The sequence below is a fragment of the Macaca mulatta genome, chromosome 7, assembly GCF_049350105.2.
Source record: "Macaca mulatta isolate MMU2019108-1 chromosome 7, T2T-MMU8v2.0, whole genome shotgun sequence".
Taxonomy (NCBI): Eukaryota; Metazoa; Chordata; class Mammalia; order Primates; family Cercopithecidae; genus Macaca; species Macaca mulatta.
The window spans coordinates 171,470,786-171,494,095 of record NC_133412.1 but is presented as its reverse complement, the minus strand read 5'-3'; the positions used below and the strand labels follow the sequence as shown (position 1 = coordinate 171,494,095).

Genomic DNA, 23,310 nt, shown 5'->3' with positions numbered 1-23,310 from the left:
GAAAGCCCCAGGAGTCAGAATACAACTTCAGTGGCCTGTATGGGGCACACCTGGTCAGAACAAAAATCCTGGCAGTGTGATTACTGTGCTGGGGCCCCTCGCCTATTTCCAGTGTTTTGGCTGAACCCCAGAGAGGGACTGGGGCAGGGGCTTTCCTACCAGAGGATGTGACTCAGTCTGGGTTTCAGAGTCTCAAATAATCAATATTTCCATGCAAAGAGCAATGCATGTGTCCTTTCTTGCATCCCCTCTGACAAACACTATGCTCTGTCATCTGGTCCCTCTGTCCTGCTCCGACCCACCTGAGTCCCACAGACCAAGACTGTACCCCTCCACCCTAAAGCAGCCCACTGGGGCTTGGAGACAAGAAAAACCTTTCCCCTACTCGTGTCTTCAGGTCCCTGGTACAGAGTCTCTACTCCTCCCATCCTACCTTTGACTTGACCCTTACCTCAGGCTGGATTCTGGTGTCTTCAGTTGTCCAGCTGCCACTAGAATGTGAGTTCCCCCAAGGAAAGGAACCCAAGCTTGTCTCTCATAAATAAACCCAATTCAAGAAAATGCAGAGACTGTATTTTATTGGTCTTTGGATGCTCCATAGGTAGCAAGGGGCTCAATACCCAGTAGGTACACAGTAAATTGTTTAATGAGCAAAAGGGGAAGGAAGAGAAAGAATAAAACAATAAATTAGTGAATGAACGTTTCTATGGCTGAGTTTATCATGGATACTCATTGTGATTGAAGATGAAGGTGCCAGAAACTCTCCTCTCTCCCTTATCCCAACACACCTTAAGTGAGGATCCAATCAGGGAAGTGGTCCCACACCATGGACATCAACCTGACATGTGTCTGGATTGATTTGAGAGTTGTAGAAAGGAGATGATTCATTGACGGCTTCTGCTTCCCACTCATGCGATATCGATGTATGTAATTCTCTTTCAAAATCACGTTTCACTCTTTTTAGAAAATGAATTGGGTGGGAGGTTAAAATACCTTTTTTTTTTTTCTTGGTGGAAAATAGTTTTTTTCAATGAAATGCTATTGCTGATCATTCACAAATCCATTCAACCCAAATTAAAGGCATGTTTAAAATACTAGGAGAAAAATGATATTTTTCCCTGGCATCCTTTTGCTTGAATCTTTCAATCTCATTTTACACTTGTACACTAGTACCATGCAACACGGTGAGGGGAAAGGATTTGAATTTGGATCTCATCGCTCACAGGCTGTGGGCCTTGGATGAGTTGCTTGATGTGTCTGAGCCTTAGTTTCCTTAGTTGTGAGTGATCAATTGTTTTGGGACTAGATTTCAACCTATCCTCATGCTGTTTCTTGCCTCCTCCTAGAAGCTCAAGTTTTCAGGATTGTCATTTGTGGTAACTGTTCCTGATTTTGGAAGCTGGGACTGTTGCTCTGTCCCTATGCCACTCCATTTCAATAAGATCCTAATAGCTGGCTGGTGCTTACAGCTTCATTCTAAGTCCCCCAGCTCCAGGAAAGCCTTGTGGAAGGCAGTTTGTTCTTTGTAGGTTTTCGTTAGAATCTCAGCTTAGTAACTAACTTGAAATTTCTGTGATTTGCAGTCAATGATTTCTATTTTCTGTTCCACATTTGGCTAATGACCTCTCTCCAGAAGAAAGATTGCAAAGATCAGATCAGATGGGAAAATATTAAGCTTCTCTGACCCTTTATTCTATCATCTTGTGTACTCTTGGATAATCTTTAAATACACCCAGCATGTTTCTGCCACAGGGTCTTTGCACTTTCTCTTTTCCTTGGTCTGGGAAGCTCTTCCCCGGTTAACAATGCACCTTCTTTGTCACTTCGCTCAGGACACCTCAAAGCTCCCTTGTCAGTGATCATTCTCCCTTGCCCCTAGCATTTTCTATCCCATCATCTGCCTTTATTTTTCTTCAGAGCACTTATCACCTTCTGAAATGCCAGGTCTCATTTATGTCTCTACATAATGCCTTTCCCCAGCCCACCACTAGAGCGAAGACTTCCTCTCTTGTTCACTATTGCATCCACAGTGCCTGGCAGGTGGTAGGTGCACCATAAATATCTATCGAATAAGTATTTCTGTTTGAAATATAATAGAACAGTCACCCAGAAAATGCCAGCTATCCTGCGTTGTATGAATCACCTTCTCTTTGGACAGAACCATGGGCTCAGTGGAAGAGTAGGGACCATTAGCCGCCACGTGACTTAAGCTTTTATGATCTGAGGGTACAATGCCCTGGAGAATGCATGTGAGAAGAGACAGCCAAAGAGACAGGGAGAAAGGCCTAGAGAGTGGCCGGCGGGGACCAAACCACAAGGTTGTAGACAGAGACATGTGGAAGGAGGCAGGTTAGAGAGAGGCCCAATGCAGGAGACAAACAGAGAGATCAAAGAAGAAACCAAGAGAGAGAAAAAAACAGAGGGGAGAAAGACTAGCCATCAGAGTGGAAACAGCGAGGCTGAGCATACGGGCGCCAGGCCCAGTCCTTCCAGCCATTGTCCGCACTTCGTCCTTCCAGATTCTGCCTCTCACCTGTGCACAGGGAAATCCTTCTTGCATCAGCACCTGGCCCTTTGGAAGCCAAGCTTCATCCTATTTACTCAGCTCTCATGGTCAGAGCTGAGCTCCTCTGTGAGTGGCAACATCCCTGAGGGCTCTCCAGAGGCCTGGAAATCCTCTGTAGCACCAGGGCAGAGACAGCTAATTAATGCTGAGAAGGTCTTGTCTCCTGCTAATTGCCCTGACCTAGGCAGGTCTTCATGGGCTGTTACCTCCTCCCTAGCCCCAAGCTCCCAGGGGCCATGTCCTACTCCAAGCACAGGACAGCAAACTTGAAAGAGGTGAAAATTTTACGACATCTTTGTGCTTGACTCTGAAAATCATTACAAAGAACATCTGAAAATATGGACAACCTTAGAGTGTCCCAGTGGCCAATACATGAATAATCCTTACGCACATAATCTCACAGAAAACTTGCAAGGAAGATGCTGCTGTTTTCCTTTTCGTAACTGGGCAATCTGAGGCTCTAATGGGTTCCAATGTGGCTGAGGATGCCACAGACTTTAGTTTCACCAATGAGAATTAGGGCTGAGGTTGATAGATCTCTCTGACCCCTATAATTGTGATTACCCAAGGGTGTCTACAGGATACACCTTCAAAGTGGGACTATAGGTTTGGTTTGCAGGCCCACAATCCATTTTCAGAAACCTTTGAAACCACATATATTTTAGAAATCAGAATTTGATACATTTAAAATAATTAATATGTCTCATAATTACATATTTATACAGCATGACGAAGAGGAGCCTAGGACAGCACCTAGGGATAGAACACAGTATTTTTGCAGTGAAATAAATGACTGTTCACATTACATGGGGAAAATAAAGACTATAAATAGGCTTATATTGGTTCTATCAATTCAGGTCAGGTTTTACCACCAGATAAATGATAAAAACTACTTTTGGTTTTGCAAACCTTTTTTGGAATCACGACTATAAGATTATGGGCTGGAACAGAATAAGTCTCAAGAGAAGGTCTTTCTTCTTTTCCATAGGCAGACCACACATGTGGCAACCAAGAATCACACATAGTTTCACTTTATCAGTTAGGTGTTGTTCACAAGTAGGGCATGCATGGAAAGGAGAGAGCATTCTTCAACCAAGTACTTGAGGGCAGACTGCTGTCAGCCTGGCCAGGTTTAATTTGGGGCGATGCCCTCATGGGTGTGTTACCCAACCTCAATGTGCACAGCAGTCATCCTGAACTCTTCTTAGGGAGGCAACTTGGCCTGAATAAAAGATCAGCCCAGGGGCTGAGGCACGGTAAGTGTTCCCTAAATGTTGCCTGTGATTGCTATTACCCAGAAGAGGCTTCATGGCAATCATATTAAACCTATATTAAATAAGCCGACACATAGATCCTGGGCATTCAATAATCGGTAACTCATTTCTCCAAGCCTTTCTCTAATCAGGGTCTTTGCAATGCAATACATTTAATGCAAAGCAGTGTTCAGATGTACGGTTCCCACCCTCCAGTCAGTGCACAGCTCTGTACTCTTAAAAGTTCATGCACCACCCTCTTTAGAAACACAGAGGGTAGAGTCAGGTAGCATTCACAGGAGACAGGGATTTTTCTAGGACTTTAATTCAGAGTAAGGTGGAGATCATAAGAGACAGGGTTTTTTCTAGGACTTTAATAAGGAACATCTTCTCCAAAATTCTGTAAGAATCTTTCACCCTACTCAAGACAGCTCATGAGAAAAAAAAATATATCTTTATATTTAGACCGGCGATCTCACCACAGGTGCCCCACTCGTGTGGGAGATGGGCTATTTTTTTTCTAGGCCCCAAGAAAACTTCTCCCTCCTCCCATCTGATAGGGTTGCTACTTCCTTTACAGTGCAAAGATCAGAGGGGCAGCTCCCATCCCCCACCAGTGTGGCGAAGGAAGAGGGCAAAAAACAGACCAGGTTTTCACAAAGGAAGACCAGAAGCTGCAATGATGTAACGAAGTACAGTGCATGCCAGTTCATGGGCAGGCAGGAAGGAAGGCAATCGCAGGCTTCGAGGCAGGGCACCTGCCTTCTACTTGTCTGATTTTAGCAGCTGGAAGACAAAAAATAACTTGGGCTTCCTGCAGCGTGAGCACCTCAGTAATCCCCTCTGAGATGGGGTGGGTGTGGAGTCTCCTCATATGGAATCATAGCTCAGAAAGGATTTGTTGCCTCAGTTTCCTCATCTGTAAAGTGTGTGGCTGATGACCACTTCACAGGACTGTGAGGATGTAATAATCTTAAGTATAAGAAAGAATCTAACATATAGCAAGGTAGCAAATGAACTAAGACTTCCCAAGCTCATGAGTTTGCAATCATTTCATTTGATCCTTTCCGATCTATGGCATTGATTACTTTTATCTCCATTTATCAATAGAGAGATGAACACATAATATGCTCAAATGATTTGCCCAAGTCATGGGTAAAACCAAAGCCAATGTTGGTTCTTTCTGACTCTGAACATACATTAATTAATTTCACTCACTGTGCTAATTGTAAAACTGAAGCTAAAACGACAACAAAGAAACAAACACTGATCGGTAGCTATAACAGTAGAAACACAATTATTGTTCTGATCAAAGTGTCCATCTTCACAAAGACTATTGCAAGAAAATATTAGATGTCCCTATTTTTATAACTAAGCAACCTTCCTAGCTCAGGGTAGAGGGTCAAGAATTAACTGTTGACTTAATTTGCATCCAGACTGCAATCTTTTTGTGAGCATCTGGACCAACGTGCAAAGATGGACTTGCCCTGCAGGTGACATGGCCCTGGAGCATCTCAGGTTCTCACCTGACTGAGTCTCTGGGCCCAGGAGGGGAAGAGTTAACCTTTGAGACCTTTGAGAATGGGGACCTGTGTCTTGAATAGATCGGCCTGCTCCTGCCTTCTCAGGGCAAAGCGCAGCAGCTGGGCTGCCCCCCAGGCCCAGGCCTCCTGTTTTGCACAGCTTCTGAAGACAGTCTGGCTCTGCCCTGGGAGTCTCCCAGCCACAGGTGAGGTTCCACGGCCTCAGCAATCCCCAGGGGGCCAATCAGGCTGGGCCTGCATGAGGTAAGATGGAGAGTCACCCTGTGTGCTCTGGGCTCTCTCAGAAATCTCAGCAGATCAATGTCATCGTGGCTTTAATTACCCCTCCTAGGCCTCATCCTTATTTCATGGCCTTTAATATGCCTGATTGGCAGCTGTGGACACACAGATAAACAGCCACCCAGCATTGCCTGGCCGGAAGTGGCGACCTCCCAGGCCAAGGGACGGTGGCCTGACAGGGCCCTAGCCCTGCCCAGTGCAGAGCAGTTTGACAACTAGATCCTTTGAGTATCTTGCAACAGCCCTGTTGCACAACCGAGGCTTGGCACCAGTTTGCTGAGGACCTACTGTGTGCCAGGCATTGCCCCTGAGGCTGGAAGCACTGCAGCAGGCCCCAAGTGACTTCTCTAGGCTGTTTCCTGCTGAGGCCTCTAGTCACAGGCTGCCCCTGTGTGCTTGCAGCCTTTTGCCTAGAGCAGTGTTCTCAACCCATGGCAATTTTGCCCCCAGGGGACATTTGACAATGCCTGGAGATATTTTCCGTTGTCACAACCGGAGGAGGGACTACTACTGGCATCTAGTGGGTAGGGGCCAGGGCTGCTGCTGAACACCCTACAATACACAGGACAGCCCCCCACAAAGAAGGATCTAGCCCCAAATGTCGACAGGGCCAAGGGGGAGCAACCGTATAGCACAGACAACTTCTTTAACTTGGGCATATAGAAGACCGTAGAGGTCCCAGGGGCCATTCCCTGAGTCAGGGTTTCTTCTGCAGCAGTTTAAATCAACCACGGGTCCCCTTGCTCCACACTGGCCACCCACCACACAGAGCTTGCCTCTTACTTGTCCTAGTTCCTCTATCTGGATGCTCTCATTTTTTTTTTTTTTTTTTTTTGAAGGCTGGCATGCACTCATCTTTAGTCACACCTTGCCTTGGAAGCCCCCTGGAGTCGCCATCCCTGGCTTAGTTGTTAGCCCCGGGAATTGCATGGGTTGGTTTATGTCCTTTCCCCAATCCCTACCACAGCAAATCCACAGGTCACACACTGAATCCCACATATGGTTCACAGGCGTAAAGTGCGGGAACCTGGGAATGGTTTACATTTTTAAATAGATTAGAAATATCCAGTGCCAACTCTGTAAAATGGTCTTTTTATTGTACAAACGTGCTGCTGTGTTTCTCTGCATAAGCAAGGGACCCTGTGGCTCATGGGAAAGAGCACAGGCTTTGCAGCTGTCCTCTCAGCCCCCTGTGTCTGGATCAGTGATTGGGACAAGTCAGTGCTCAAGAAATACCTGAGCACTGACTTGGTATCGATGAATCCATCGTATGTTCCTTGATGGGAAAGAAGAGTTTGAACTAGCTGACCCAGGCTGGGATCGCCTTGAAATCAGGATCGGGGTAATGGCTTTTTCATTCTTCTAACCCCTGCTCCCATCCCGAGGTGACTTAATCCACATTTGCTAACCTCAGGATGCAGGCCTCCCAGAACTGTCATTTGGTTCGAGTGATTCACTCCCTCTCAGCTCCAAGTTTTAAATCAGTAAAATGAGAAGAATGAAAGGACTTCCCTCCAGGTGCCCGTGTGAGGGATCCCTGGTGCGAGGCCCAGAAGGCGTTGATGCCTGTGTGGCTGAGAGTGCAGTGCCGGGAACAGACTAGGGACTCTCTCTTTCTGGAGTACAGCAGCTTGGGTCCTGCTTCCATGTTTTTGCACACATTTTTTCTGCCTGAGATGTGTCAAGTAAAGGAGGCAGAGGTGGGCAGGAAGAACTTTCTAGGGTACCTTCTCACTCTCCATGAAGAGTGCCTGAGGGATCTAATGAACCAAATGAGAGGCAGTGGCCCCTGCTGAGGAATCTCTGCCCCGGGTCAGCTGTGATGCCTCCCAGACCACATAACAGACCTCAATGACTAGGAAAGATCCTCCCAAAACCTTTGTGTCATGCCATTTCCTAGTGGACTGGCTGGTATCTTACCTTTCCACAAAGGACCACATCTGCGGGAGAAAGAAGAAATGCCTCTCAGGTTCAAATTGTAATACTGGGGTTTGGCACTGAATGGAATCATCATTGGGTTGTAATTTTTTTTTTGTTTCCTAATGGAAATTGAATCTATAATATTTTTAACTGGTCAGTAAACTAATCAGTTGGCTAGCTGATTGCCTATTAGACAGACCTAGAGAAATAAGAAAAAAAAATTCACTTGTTTCGATTTAGGAGAGATTTAGCTTCTCACCAATTCAACTTTAAAATATTTGAGTTTACCTAAGGGAAAATTCTTTCAAGAAAAAAAATTATTCAATTTTTTCCAAGAAAAAATTCTGAAAAATTTGAAAAAACAACAACAACAACAACAAAAACCCAGCAGCAATTTGGAAACGACACAGAGCTCTATTTACTTGAGTCTTCCGCTCACCCTCCCATCCTTTTGCTTGCCCTTCTGCACCCATTCTGGAACTCCTACACACTGGACCACGGTCAGAACGCCACCTGTGTGATACTCAGGGATTCACCCTCGTTCAGGACCTAATTTGCACTGATGCCTCTTCGAGGAGTTTTATGTCACCTTCACAGCAGTCCTTCCAGGGAAGCATTGCTTTATCCCACTTCTGCACAGATTTGCCAGTTTTCCCAGATTCACAGAAACTGCACCTTTCAAATCTGGGTTTCCAGCCAAGACAGCCTGACCTCAAAACGAGTGATCGTTCCTGCACAGAAACATTCATGAGGTAGCCCAACATTACATGAGGAGCTCTCTAACGTAGTTTGTCCATTCAGTGATGGGCTGTACTAACAGGACATTTTGGATTTTAACCTCAATTTGAAGGTTGTGTTTTTCCTGGACTATGGACATTTTCCCAGAATGGGAGAGAGGGGCACGGTGTGTCATTTCAGTCTCGGTGACTGAACTCAGGACATCTCTGACTGAACTGTGGGCAGCTCTGACTGAACTCTCGTTGTCTCTGACTGAGCTCAAGCTATCTCTGACTAAACTGTCTCTGACTGAACTCTGGTCATTTCTGACTGAACTCTAGCTGTTTTTGACTGAACTCTGGTCGTCTCTGACTGAATTATGGCCATCTCTGATTGCATTCTGGGCGTCTGTGACTGAACTTTGGTTGTATCTGGCTGAACTCTGGGTGTCTCTGACTGAATTCCAGGCATCTCTAGCTGAACTCTGACGGCTCTGATTGAACTCTGATAATTTCTGACTGAACTCTAGTTGTTTTTGACTGAATCCTGATACTCTCAGACTGAACTCTGGTTGCCTCTGACTGAATTCTGGGCATCTCTGACAGAATTCTGGGCATCTTTGACTGAATTCTGGGCAGCTCTGTCTGAACTCTGGTCATTTCTGACTGTACTCTCGGCGTCTCTGACTGAACTCTGGGTGTCTCTGACTGAACTCTAGTCATCTTCAGCTTCCACTCCCTGGTGTGGTGAGCACAGAGTGTGGCCTGGAGCCATTGCTGGAGACCCAAGTAGGACTGGTTGCCCCTCTCCCATCTTTTCAAGCTCTCCACCTTCTGTATGTTTTGTTAGCGCCTTAATACCAACCCCTAACACCTTCCTGGCACCCTCTGATCCAGTAACGTTCACAACTTGTTCCCACATCTAAGCTCTCCCATGAGGCCTCAGGGTAGTAGCTGTTTCCCTGCTGATAAGCCAGTAACAAGTCTTTGAGACCCTGAGCCATTTCTTTTTCTCTTTTTATAATAGTCTGCCTCTCAAACAACTTTTTCTCCAGCATTTTTCCCCCTTTGTTGGGATTTTATTATTAACGTTTTTTAATCTGATACAGAGGGTGGAAGCTAAAAGAATAATCTCACAAAGAAACTGTAGAAAATCTGTCACCATCCCTTTCCCCCAATCCTGGAGACCTTGATGTTTTAGGCTCTCCAAAGAAACGCTTTCAGTTGGTCACACCCTTTGCCAACAGCTGAGCTCTTGGCCTGGTCACGTTTATAGCTCACCCTGAAACGCTCCATGTGGCAGAGGCTTTGGCGGAGCAAAACCACAAGCCATGGTGTCAACTGGCTAAACACCAACCCAGGTGACGGGGGAGGAGGCTCAGGGTAGACACCTGCACGTCCGCCCGCACCGGTGGGAGGGCAGGGGCAGGAGCCCGAGTTCCGGCAGGAAGGCCACTGGGCCCTGGATCAGAAGGAGGGGAAGGGCAGCGGAGGCCAACATCAGCAGCTGGGGCCACAGCACAGCTGAGATGCTCTCCAGCAAGAGATTCCTCTCCTGATAATGGAGCCAGGGAAAAAGAAGGGCATGGCCACTGCTCCACTGTGCAGAGCGTGCATTTTTCAACATCGACCACCCTTAAAGTAGCTCTTTGAGACAGGCCTGGCTACAGAAGTGAATATTTTAGAACATTAGGGTTTATCAAGGCACTTTTTAAAGAAAGTACCTGTACAGTCCCCACAGGAGGAGCGGTGCGGTAGGCAGTGTAGCCCCTGGCCCATGTCTGGCCAGCCCATCCTAGGTCTCCCCTTTCTAACAGTCAAGTCTCCTCTCCAGCAGAGGCACCCTGAAGGTAGAGAGAGGAGAGGCAGGTGGGAACCTCCATGGTGGCCTCTGATGAAAGGAAAAGCTAGACAAGGAAGACAGGAAGAAAGAAGGAAGGCACCGTAGGCAGAGGCTGGTTTTTTGGGGAGTGTGACTGGAACTGTGAACAGTCAGTGCTCCTTCTCTGAATGAATTTTCTGGAAAAATCTCCATTTAAGATCCAAAAAAACCTGGGGCTCCTTTCTGTCCTCTTCTGCAGGCTCGCTAAGTGGTGCCACTAGCAGTACCAGAAGATGACTCTGAGGGCTTCTGTTTCCAAATGCTTAACCCCACCCTCCTGCCACCCCGAAGCCCTGCACTCCCTTCTTCACTCATGGTCGACAAGTAGCCCTGACAGGCGTCCTATTTGTTTGTCAACGTTGGCTGTGAAAAATCATGGGGAAGCAAATTGCTTTTCTGCAGAGGGGAGTCAGGGATCTGATGGGAAACCCCAGCTCCTGGAAACCAGCATTGGTGGGGACATCTTTGAGAAATAAAAAAGGAAATGCCTGGAAGCCCTGGGGTTGGGGCAGAAAGCCAGTGCCTCAGAGCCAGCCCCGGGAGCTCTCAGGGCGAGGCGGGGAGGAAACTGCCGTCAGAAACACACGGCGAGTGTGTGGCCAAAGCACTCCATCCAACAGGTCCCCACGCATTCTAAATAATTAGGCTGACATCTGGGAATGATTTATAACCACAGTTTATTTGATCCAACAATAAAATTCCAGAGTTTGGCAAGGCGATGAAGGCCGCCGAGGCCGAAATGTGAACGTGATATTGTTAAGCTAAAGAAAATGCATCTATAAATCACATTACACATCCTTATGGGGATTGCAGATTAATGTGCTCAAGTTGACAGGATTTTGGACTCCAAAATAAGTTTTATGAAATGGTCACAAGAAAATGAAAATCTAACTAACAAAACAAATTCGAAGAAATTGGGTGGGGACAGGAAGAAAGGGAAACTTAAGGAAGGGCCCACATCTCTGCATGTGTGAACAAAGGAGAACATTTTGGCAAGTTGGATTATAATGCTCAGTAGGGTTTATTGGGCATTTACTGTATGCCAGGCACGATGGGCCTTTAAGGGGTATCTCATTTAATCCTCACAGTAGCACAGCGGCATAAGCAGCACATTACAGCTGAGGCAGCTGAAGCACAGAGAAGTGATACAATCTCCCAGGTAGCCCCCCTTGACCATGGTGGAGACAAGATTCAAACTGAGAGCCCCCAGAAGCTCACCTCACAGGCTGAGCAGGCAGATCGAATGGAAGGGCTCCCCCATCCTGTCCTCTGCACCACCTTGCAGCTGGGCCTCGGCATCTGGGTATGTAGAATGGGGATGATGACGCTCGTCACGTGGACTTGTCATTGGGGTCACATTTAATTTAATCTGATAAAAATACAGATTGACCTCAGTGCTTAGTACCATGTTGGCTGTTGAGGTGTGGCAGCTTCTTCCTTGCTTTTATTCCTCCTGTAGAAAATTAATTGAATTTCACATACTTGCAGCCAGTGGACGAGGGGTTGACTCACAGCAAGATGGGTGCTAGTCTAGGTAGGAGATAGGCCATGAGGCCTATCGGGAAACAATCTGATGCATGATATCATCATTCCCTGCCTAGTGGTTTGTTGGGTAATGAGGGATATTGAGACTTCTACCTTGTGGCAAATCAGCTCAAGGCCTACCACCCATATCCAGAAGGTCATTCACTCAGGGGTCAGCCAAGGTTAATCGCAATGGTCCTGCCAACTGGCCCATTTATCCAATCAGAATAGATATGAGCTGGGAAGCAAAAACGAACATGGGGCATTTGCTCAGTGCCTAAGCCACATGGAAGATAAGCAAAGTGTCTCTTAGTCCAGGGCCAGCTCAGCCTAAGAGGGTGAGTCCTTACTTGTGTCCCAGCCTGTCTACACTGAGCTGGAGCTCCCCACTTCTCACAAACCAATGGCTGGGCACATTCACTCTAGTGATGCTGTCTGCACTACAGGGTGGTCCTTAGGATTTCATAAGGCACTTACCTAAAATTGACTCATATTTGATTGCAAATAAGACATGCACGTTGCCAAAAATTCAAACTACATAAAATTGATAAACAAAAAAATATTCTCTTTCGTTTTGAGGATGACCACTGATTTTTATTCATTCTTTCAGGAGTAGTCTACGTGTTGTCATGCATGTTTGTCTCTTTTTCTTGCTTTTTATTCAGTTAACAATAGTTAATTGTGTTAACTCTTCTGTATCAGCACATTTAGAATGGCCTCATTTTTCTTCACGACTGCATAGGGCTCTTTTGCATGACTGGATTATCATAGGGATTCCTGTTTAGCTGAACATCCTGGCTGCTTTCAGATTTTACCATTATGAGCAATGCAAGCAGCAAGGCCTTCCCAGGAAAACTAAGCTGGTCTTAGAAGTAGTTTTCTGGTAGCAAAGCAGAGTTGCTGTCCCTGCGGGCACTATGTGCCAGGTCCTGAGCCTGGGTCTGGGGATAAGGAGGTGCCTCCTGCAAGCCCTGCCCTGAGGGTGTCTGGATGCATGGTTCAAGCGCAGCTCTTAGAAACCATAGAAACAATAACCAGCTTCCAGTCCTGGATTTCAGGCAATCTCCAGATCCCCAAGTCTTGCTCCCAGCCCTCCCTGCACTGCTGGTTCCATTAGGCCATCCAGAGAACACAATGGTATTAAGGTGCTAAACAGAAGATCTTCAGTCCATGTAAGAGAAGAGAGCAGAGCTATTTCTTAGGGTTATTATGAAGATTACTAAGGGCTCAGTGTGTATGGGGTGTTGACTTTTGTGATGGTTATGGGGGAGACTTACCTGAAAACAGATCCTGTGTAATACAACTTGGTGGGTGCCATTACTCAGGGATGAGAAAGGACATGCGGGGTGTTGTTTTTTGTTGTTGTTGTTGTTGTTGGGGGGAGTCTGTATTTTTTCTAGAGGGGTAAAGAAAGATTTCACAGAAAGTAAAAGGTTTTGAAGGATGAATAGGAGTTTTCCTCACCTTTAAAAAATAATGGAGAGAATTTCAGGCTTCCAGGTAGAGAGAATAGCATAGGCAGAAAGGTGGAGAGGACTGTGTGTGTGTGTGTGTGTGTGTGTGTGTGTGTGTGTGTGTGTGAGAGAGAGAGAGAGAGAGAGAGAGAGAAATAGTGGAGAAAGTCAGAAACAGGGTTCAGATGAAGCCTCAGCCCAGGTCACCAATCCTGTTGCTCTGTAACTTTGGGTGGGGCTGTGGCAGCCCCTGGGGCAGAGGGTACCAGGACAAGATAGCGCTCCCAGGCACCTTTGCTCATTATCAAGACGCTGCTGTGCCAGAAAGTTGTTTCAAAGCCTTTGCTAAACTCCTCTCTCCCCATGCCCTATGCCCTTGGCAGAATAGCACAGCACTTATCGACAGACTCTTGGTCTTAGAAGTAGGGGTTCTGATGCTGGGTTCAAATCCTAGGTCTATCCCTGGCTAGCTATTTGACTTTCTGCAAGGTGCTTAACACGGCTTTCTGTCCCAGTCTCCTCATCTATAAAATGAGAACAGAATGGCCTACTTTAATGGATGGCTGGGAAGTCTAAATGAGCTAATCCCTGTACAGAGTTTAGAATGCAAAAAAACAGCCCCCCCCAAAAAAATATTATAGGTACAGCACTCTTACTAGGCACTGTAAAGTCTTGTAAGCATGAGGTTCCAGGATAGAGAAGAAAGTAGGAGGATAGGCTGTGAAACAGGCAGTTGTCACATAAGTCCTCCTAAGGGAGGAGGGGACAGGATGGTGGAGGAACCAGGGGCCACTCCCCACAGAAAGGGATTTGATCCAGCTCTTAAAGCAAGATCGGGCATTGCCAGGCCTGAGTGAGGACACCTGGGGCCAGGTTTTTTCTAAATCTTTCTGTTCTCTCCCATAAGCCGAGGAAGCCTAAGCGTTCACAACCACCATCTCCCCTTAATCCCGATGCTTCCCTCGCCTCAGCGGGCGTTTAAATAATGCAGCTTTGGCGGGAGGTGGGATGGGTCTGAGAAACTTCCTGACTCGCCGGCGCCCCTGTATGCGGGTGCCACTGCATAATGATCGGGGCTGGCTGGAAAGAAGAAACTTGGTTCAAAATGTATGAGTTCATTTTTATGTTCTACTGAGAAAATTTATTCAGTGTGACTGCTCAGTAGCGAGTGCCGTAAAACACCTTAATCCCTGGTTGAAGAAAGGTAATGCCTTGACAGATGTGTGCCTCCTACTTTCCTCCCGGCCATGTTTCAACAACAAACCTTTATTTCTGCTTCTCGGCTGTAGCAGGCAAGAGAAAAAAATGAGGAGAGCAATAAAGCAGTCAGAAATCTCAGGAGCCAGGCGGCGATGCAATCGTAATGACAGATTTTTAATGTGGCGGGAGAGATTGACAAGGAAATGTCTTCAGAGCAAACGCTCACCAGATGGAATGCAAACGGTTTATTGGAGTAGAGAGGTGCAGCTGAACCGAAGAGAGGGCGGGTGGAAGGTGGACTTTCTGGCTGCTGCGAGTAAACACGCCCGAGACAGGGAGAGGGGGAAGAGAAAAGACACAAAAAATAACAAGAGGAGGGAGAAAGGCACTGGGCGAGATCCCAGATAGGCCATTCTGAGAAGCCTTTGGCATCTCCTCACACCCCGAACTGGAGCCCCCGCGTGAGGCCCCGAGAGGCTGATGAGACAGCAGAAGACCACATTTGGAAGCAAGAAGACCTAGATTCAAGACTAGAGTTCAACTGACAAAGTTCCATTGGATCCTGAAGCCCAGGTGTTGTTCTGGAGCTTCTAGTCCTTCCGACAGTGCAGACGTTTTTGTTGGCCAACATTTTCAGCACTGACTTGGTGGCAGGTCCTGCCTGGACCAGGCACAGCAGACAGTGAAGAGACGGGCACCTCTGTCCTTGAGGAGCTCAACGAGATGCACACGTGTAGCATTTGTCAATCAGGTCTCTGTACAAAATAATACATGTATTATTAAAATGGTATGTATGTGTGCATATGTAAATATATGCCTATGTATTCATTTGTTTACTCATCCACGCTGTCTATCCATCCATCCATCACTCTTTAAAATCAGTTTCCTGTATATAACTCATAATATATGTGAAGTGGCCAAAAAACGATAATATCCTCCAGTTCAAAATTCTACAAAGGCATATGATGTCATTTAAAACAGTCAGAGTAGGAAAACCATTTTATGAAATTCTGTAAAATAATCAAATATTAATAATATGTGTGAGTCCAGAGAGATAGTATTACATATAAGTGCCATCTGTTTTTAAGTATATGTAGATGTGGTATAAAAGTGCATGAGAAAGAATGGCTACAGCAAAAAAATAAAATGAGCATTGAATGAATCCTGAAGAATATGTGGATTATGCTAATGATCTGAGGCCCCCAGTTCGGGAATTCTTCCAGTGTTATCATAACCAGCTCTGACCTTGAGAAAATCCTTTCTTTTTTGCCAGCCTCAGTTTCCCACCTTGTAAAATCAGATGCCCAGGTGACATGATTCTCAGCACCTTTTTGTGACTAACATTTTAGAATGCTAAGTGCGAATTTCTGCCAGTGGATAGTCTCAAGGCCCATAGCAACTTTAAAGCAACAGAGCGGTGAAATGACATGCAAACGTGGAATGTGCTTTCACAGTACATCATACAATAAAAATACTTTTCTTAAATAATACGTGACAGTTGAATTCATCTCTTTAGAAACATCCAATCCAACATAAAGAGCTACAGCCCTTCTTGTCCTCGGAAGCAAACAAATGAAACTCCATGTTTCACAGGGATGGCAAATCAAGTTGAAACCTGTTGTTGCAGCCCTGTAGAAAATGCAGATCCGTAAGATTTCATGCCAGACGCAGGGTGCCAGACATCTTGCAATAAGGAGGAGAGGAGGAGGGGGACAAGAAAAATAGTGGCGAAACAGAAAGACAGGATGGGAGAAAGTAAAACTGTACTTCTCGCCATCCTGACTGCATTCTTCTCTGGCACATTGGTGGTACTGATACCTGCTGAGACAAAATTCCACGGCGAGAAACTGTGCACCACAGGCCCTGAGAGGTGGAAGGGATTTGTGTGTTAGGATCTGGCTTGGTGCAAAAGGGCCTTTAGAATCACTTTGCCTATGACGGTTTTCTCCAGCTCCATAGACTGTTGGGGGCATCAGCTTCTGAGGAAAAGAAAAAGAGATGACCAAATCAGTGTGCGACAGAAAGTTGTGTTTGTAGTTGCGCGGTGTACATCTGGCATGTTTTCTGTTCACGTTTCATCCTGCCCAGTCTCATGGTCTCAGAGGAAATTGGCCAAAGCCTCTGCTTTCTCTGTTCAGCCCAGTGTTTCTACTTGTGTCTTAAAACAAATGGCCAAATAAACAAACGACCTGTTTGTCTAACAGAATAGACTACTGTTCTTTGGAGCTTCCATATTGTCCTGCTCTAAAATTTACTTCTCAAAAAATTGAAACCCTGCTTGGCTTGGAAAGCTGGCTGAGTAAAGTCATTTTGGTCCAAAAAATAAACAAGGTGAAAGGTTTTAGAAGACAGACAAAACAGACAGCTGGATTTTTAGAGTACATACCATAGGTTTTCCTGGTTATGTTAGGAAGAAAGGAGAGAAGGAAAGGAAAGAAGGAAGGAAAGAATGAAAAGAAAAAAAGGCAATGAAATAAATTCCTCATTGGGTTTTGCCGCCCCTTTCCAAATTTCTGACAAGAATTTTCAATCCAAAAGCTATTATAAAATCAAAAAAAGCTATTATATTTCCAGCCAGGAACAGTGGCTCACGCCTGTAATTCCAGCACTTTGGGAGGCCAAGGCGGGCAGATCACGAGGTCAGGAGCTCACGACCAGCCTGACCAACATGGTGAAACTCCGTCTGTACTAAAAATACAAAAATTAGCTGGGCATGATAGCGCACGCCTCTAATCCCAGCTACTTAGTAGGCCGAGGCAGGGGAATCGCTTGAACCCAGGAGGCAGAGGTTGCAGCAAGCCAAGACCATGCCACCGAACTCCAGCCTGGCGACAGAGTGAAACTCCGTCCCTCCCCACGCCACCCCCTGCCCCCTCAAAAAACCTTTTCCCATTCTGTCCTTCAAGAAGGAGCAATGAACTGGTGCCAGGGGGTTTGTATAGCTTTGCTCCACTTCTGAGGTGTGACTGCAGGCTAGCCATTTGATTGACCAAAACCTCAACATGCTTGCCTATAAACTGGGCACAAAATAGGCACTATAGGATTCGTGGGAGAATCACATGACAGATGTTTGTAAGTGGGATCTGTAAACCATAAAGTACCCTACAGTTATGTTCTAGTAATTATCCTCAATAATTATCCTAGTATCAGTGTTGATAAGGGAGACAATGTCTAACTTGCTGCTTCCCAGGTTAATTCCGGGTGCATTTACAAATAGAGCTACCTCTTGATCAAAATAGGCTTCAACAATTTTAATTCAGAAATCATTGGTAAATATAGCTCCTATGTGATGCCTATTCTCGTTTTCCTTTTATCTGTGCACAAGACAGAGAAGCTACTTCTATTCAAAGGTGATTAAATGATAGTTTATTTAGCTTTGCTCTGCTTTTGTTTAGAGGTAGACTCTATCATGGAAATGCTAATCATTGTTGGTGATATTTTTATTCCTCTCCCTGCTTTCTGTCATTTTAGCATTGGAAAAAAAAAAAAAAAGTGAAGCCAAGTCATTTTGAGTTGATTAGGGCCCAATTCTTACTTTAAGAATTGAGCAAGTCTTGGGAGGCCGAGACGGGCAGATCATGAGGTCAGGAGATCAAGACCATCCTGGCTAACACGGTGAAACCCTGTCTCTACTAAAAAATACAAAAACCTAGCTGGGCGAGGTGGCGGGCGCCTGTAGTCCCAGCTACTTGGGAGGCTGAGGCAGGAGAATGGCGTAAACCCGGGAGGCGGAGCTTGCAGTGAGCTGAGATCACACCACTGCACTCCAGCCTGGGCGACAGAGCGAGACTCCGTCTCAAAAAAAAAAAAAAAAGGAATTGAGCAAGTCTCCTAAATGCTCTCAACTCTGAACTAAGTACTGGGCTGAAGATGATTCCTAAGGTCCTTTGGTTTTTTCAGGTCTTAGGACATAAGTCTTCTATACAATGAAAAACAAAATTGGAAGAATGACCTAGCACTCATTTTCATTATAGTTTCTAGTTATTAAGAAATCAAATCTTGAGGCTTCCACAAAGTATAAATCCAATGACTTTTTTAGAAGTAGAATCAAGAGCTAAGCTTTGACTTGACGTATGTATGTATCAGTAATCTCTGCTTCAGTTTAGTTTTGCTTTTATTTTAAATGTAACAATCACAAAAAATTTAGAACAAAATCTGGAGACTTGGTGGAAATCCTCCTAGTATTTTAAAAATGTGTTGCTTGCCTATTTCTGCTGATTTACACCAATGGCTTCATACTGCATGCACTGTCATATAGCTGTTTTCACTTCTTAGAACATGTTTTTGTTTTTTTTTTTTCCTTCCGCACATCATGAAATACACTGCAGCAACATAATGTTTAGTTATATATTTTCTCTCTTCCCAATTAGAACATAAACTCTATGAATGCGGAAATCCCGCCCTATGTGTACTGCCGTGTCCTGATTTAGAATAGTGCCTGGAATATGGTAGGCCTTAAGTAAATATTTTGCGAAAACAGACCCACAGTATTCCAGCACATGCACACACCACCACTTGTTAGATCTTCCTGCACTATAATTGGATGTCCATGAGCACGAGACCCAGTCTATTTTGCTTTCTGCACTGTGTCAGCCCTTGGATCATGGCCTGATCCTGGGCAAGTGCTCGGTGAAACTGCTCTGTGAATGGTGAATGGACACCATCTCCCAGCATGGGATTCTATCACTTGCAAGATTTTGCTGCTGTACAGAACAATGTGGTGAACATCTTCGTCAGTAAATATTTGCTAACATCCCTTAATTTTTCAAGAGTAAATTCCAGGGAAATATAATTGTTGGGTCAATGGGTGGGTATGTTTAAGCGTTCGATGCATATTGGAAATTTGCTTCCCAAAAAGTTTTTTTTTCATTTTTTTAAAATCAATTTACACATCCACCAGCAGTATAGAAAATATATCTTTTCCCGAAGCCTCAGCACCAGTGACGGCAATTTTCAAAACCTTATTAACTTGATAGATAAAAAAATCATAATTCCTTGATGTCATTTTACATTTCCTTGACTATAAGATTTAACATTTTCATATATTATTTCTGTGTTTCTTTCTTTCTTTTTTTTTTTTTTCTTCTTGTTGTTGAGATGGAGTCTTGCTCTGTCCCCCAGGCTGGAGTGCAGTGGTGCAATCTTGGCTCACTGCAACCTCTGCCTCCTGGGTTCAAGGGATTCTCCTGCCTCAGTCTCCTGAGTACCTGGGATTACAGGCGTGTGCCACCACACCCGGCTAATTTTTGTATTATTATATATTTTTTTAGTACAGATGGGGCTTCATCTTGTTGGCCAGACTGGTCTCAAACTCCTGACCTCAGGTGATCCTCCCACCTCGACCTCTCAAAGTGCTGGGATTACAAGCATGAACCAACATGACTGGCCTCAGTGTTTGTTTCTTTATTTGTTGATTTTTATTTGATTTTTTTTCGTGCTAAATAAATTTAAATACATAAAACTTTTAGGGCAGTGTTTGTAAAGTAATAAACACTACATACTTATTAAAATTCCTATTTTATTATCTTTTCCTTTTTATCAGTTTGTTAGAACTTACATATTATGTATCATATTCACATATTTACATATTATTTAACACATACATTTAAACTATTTTGTCTAGTTCATTTATTTGATAAATATTTCATTTTCATATTGTCACACTTACTCATCTTTTTGTTTTTTGCCTTCTGCCTTTGCAACTAGTTTTTTTTTTTGAACCATTTAATATACTTTTCAGACTCATGCAATATTTACAGAATGAATCAAGTTTAGGGAAGAAAAAACAGTAGGCTAAGTTATATTATTAAATACAATCCCCTTTTGTTTATGCATTACAATTTTCAAAGCAGTTTAATATATATTTCTTTTGAGTGTTCCAGTCATCCTTGCTGTAGTGGATGACGTCAATATACCCATTTTTACAGATGAGGTTAATTGAGATGTTGGTACAAAGGGAACAGATATAAATTCAGCAAGGGAGCAAGGACTGGCATATATTCTGAATTTATTTTCAGGATTTTATGCATTTTGGTTTTTTCTTCAAAAACTTGAGGAAAGTGATGATCATGATGACGACAACGATGATGACTAAGTTTGATGTCAGCATTTTGGTGATCTCTGGTCACCTTACATTTCCTAAGTCCAAAGTCTAGGGGCAGAGTAAGGTCATTAAGATTTCCTGAATGCCCCTTGTGGGCTGGGTGCTTCCAGGTGCATGGTCTTAGTTCATCCCCACTGCAAACCTAGGCTGTCAGAGTTGTAAATCCGGTGTCTCTTTTCCTTTTTAAAGGGCAGGAACTTCAGACTCCCAGGTGTCCCCTGTGCACCCCAGGACACAATGCTAGTAAACAATAGAGGCATGATTCCCACCCAGACAGGGCACATCCAAGACCACGGTTACCCCCATTTACTCTGCAGCGTTGAGTCTGACAGCACCAGCCCCTGACTTTGAGTGGCAAATTATAGCCTGGTTGTATAATAGCTCTCCATCTTATTTATTCATTTTTTTGAATTCCTAAAAAATCATGGCAAGTAGATCAGCATGGCCCCCTGCCCCCCGCACTGTGGAAGTTTGATAATGTATGTCCTAACCGCTTAATTGATTGATTACCTCGCTGCAGCTTCCTGAGGTACCGAATTTATCTCTAATAGCCAGAGTCAGGCTCTGCAGGCAACCGTGGGGGGGACGGGGGTCCCTTGGTGTCGATTTGCTCTTAACTGGAAAGTCATTACCACTTAATACATGTAGATTGTGTTGAAAGAAAATTATGTGTAATGAAATGAGGGAAAAATTAGTGGAGTGTTATGGGCGAAAGCAGATGTTAGGGAGGAATTATGCTAGCAGAGATAATCACCTTCGTTGGTTTTGTGTGTGCTGGGGTGTTAACTGAGGGAGAGGCAGGGGGAGAGCTGAGCGAATGCATTGATCGACGCCAGATTCACCCCTTAGAAGCAGCAGCAAAGAATGACACCCCTTGGACTCAGAGATTGGGCTTCCGTAGCTTGTCTCACCCATATCTGTAGCTCTTCCTCCCTGCAGTCTCCCACGACGCCTGGACACAAAACATCTACCTGCAGTTGCTGAGGAAGACGGCAGGGAGCATCCCAGGGAGGCCTCTTACTAACGGAGGCCAGGTGATGAGTATCCTATCTAATTCTTAGAACATTAGCTGAATCAGAAACAAAACAAAACAAAACATCCTCTCCCTCTCCAAACAAAACAAAACAAAAACCTAAGCAAACAACAAACCAACAACTAAAAAAAGCTTAGCCTGAAAGAGGATAAGGCTCTTGAATCTTTTAGTAAATAGTCGTATCTCAAATGGGGGCATGTAAGTGCCTGTGCTTGTGTGAGTGATGCCAGAGAGAATAAAAACTCATTGTTTTTATGTCTTAGGATCCTTGGGTAAAAGAGCTTGGCACACACAGCCCAAACCTCTTGCCTGATATATTTGCTGCTGAGGAAACTGAAGCTGAGAGAGAGAAAGGTCCTCGCCCACAGTCGTAGACCCAGTGAGTGGAAGGCAAGGCCAGCGCGTGAGTGCAGGACGGGGGGACCTCACAACCCACACTGCTTCTTCTAGGACTCTCGGGTCTGACTCACTGTGAGGTGAGGCTGCAAAACAACTGGATGTTTTTAATATCCTGGCAAGCATGCAAATACTTGCATGCATCACAGAGCCATCCAAGGTCTGAATTTCAGCCTCAGTTTTCAGCAGGTGACTCCTCCCATAGTCTGCACCAAAGAGTTTTTAGAAACAATTGTGTTGATCATCTTTGTGGAAGCTCCCAGTGTAAGTCCCCAAGATGACTGGGAGGTGGGTTCCATCCTTTTGGTTTTCCGTAGGACTGAACAGGCTTTGTAAGACTGTAACGAGTCATCCCTAATCATGTGGGATACGGGCTCAAGGGTCAGGGATAAGTGCATTGTGCGACCATGCCAAGTTACTAAACTCTCCAGCCAGTGTCCCATCTGTTAAAGAGGTGATGGCAGTGAGACAAAAATAATATTTACAAAACACTGAGCACAATGCCTGGTGCATATGGTAGGTGCTCAATAGTTTATGCTCATTAAGTTCATTGTTCATATAAATAAATTCTAGGTTTTGCATAGAAGCATACTACATGCTAATGTGTGTGTGTGTGGAGAGAGCATGTGTATGCAAATCACTCTCTCTATATATATATATACACACACACACATATATATATATATGCCTGTATGTGTGTCTGTGTCTGTACATGTATATGTCATCTTTAAGGACTCCTTGGCATGCAATTAAATGAATATATACACATATATGTGTCTCTATATATATATAGAGAGAGAGAGACACTCTTGGGATTAAAATACAACAAATCATTTTAAAAGGTTACTGAATTAATGCATCAAAGCCTTTCATTAACAGGCATGTTTTAATCAGTTAATCTGAGGAATGCTACAGTCTAATGTTGCAGACTCCTGTTTTGTTGTTAATGTTAAGATACCCTACCATGTGAACTTGCTGAGGGTACCTACTTTGCACATCGTAAACTACTCTGCTCTGGAAATAACTGGCAGAAAACTGAATGGCCAAGACTTTAAATAAACAAAGGCATATTACCTATACTGACAGTGTCCTTGTATGAAACCTGTTTCACTGCAGAAACCGTTGCTTTGCCATCTGAACTTTCCACATAGAAATGTAGAGATTCTCCTCCAACCACTTGCAAATGTTTAAGACAAATTCACTTTGGATTTTGTTAATGGATCCCAGTGTCATGGCTTCATTTAGAACTGGCAGCATTTACCAGATATTCATGATTACCAAGGGGACTACGCAGTTCACTGAGTCTGTGAAGGTATGACCAGTTCCAGGATGTTTTGTTTGAGTTACAGTAATGGTCATGGTTAAGAGCAGGATTGGGCTACACCACAGAGTATTTCAGCATGATTCTTTATTTGCTAGTCATACTGGAGAAGTCATACT

At 44.6% G+C, this 23,310-nt stretch overlaps 1 long non-coding RNA gene across 1 annotated transcript in view; it reads right to left on the bottom strand.

Moving 5' to 3' along the window:
- Nucleotides 1–10,820: 10,820 nt before the first annotated feature.
- The window catches only part of LOC144329680 (uncharacterized), a 30,788-nt gene continuing 18,298 nt past the window's right edge, over nt 10,821–23,310 (bottom strand). The window contains exon 3 of the long non-coding RNA XR_013395296.1: nt 10,821–15,093. This is a non-coding gene — a long non-coding RNA (uncharacterized LOC144329680). The remainder of the gene's footprint in view (nt 15,094–23,310) is intronic.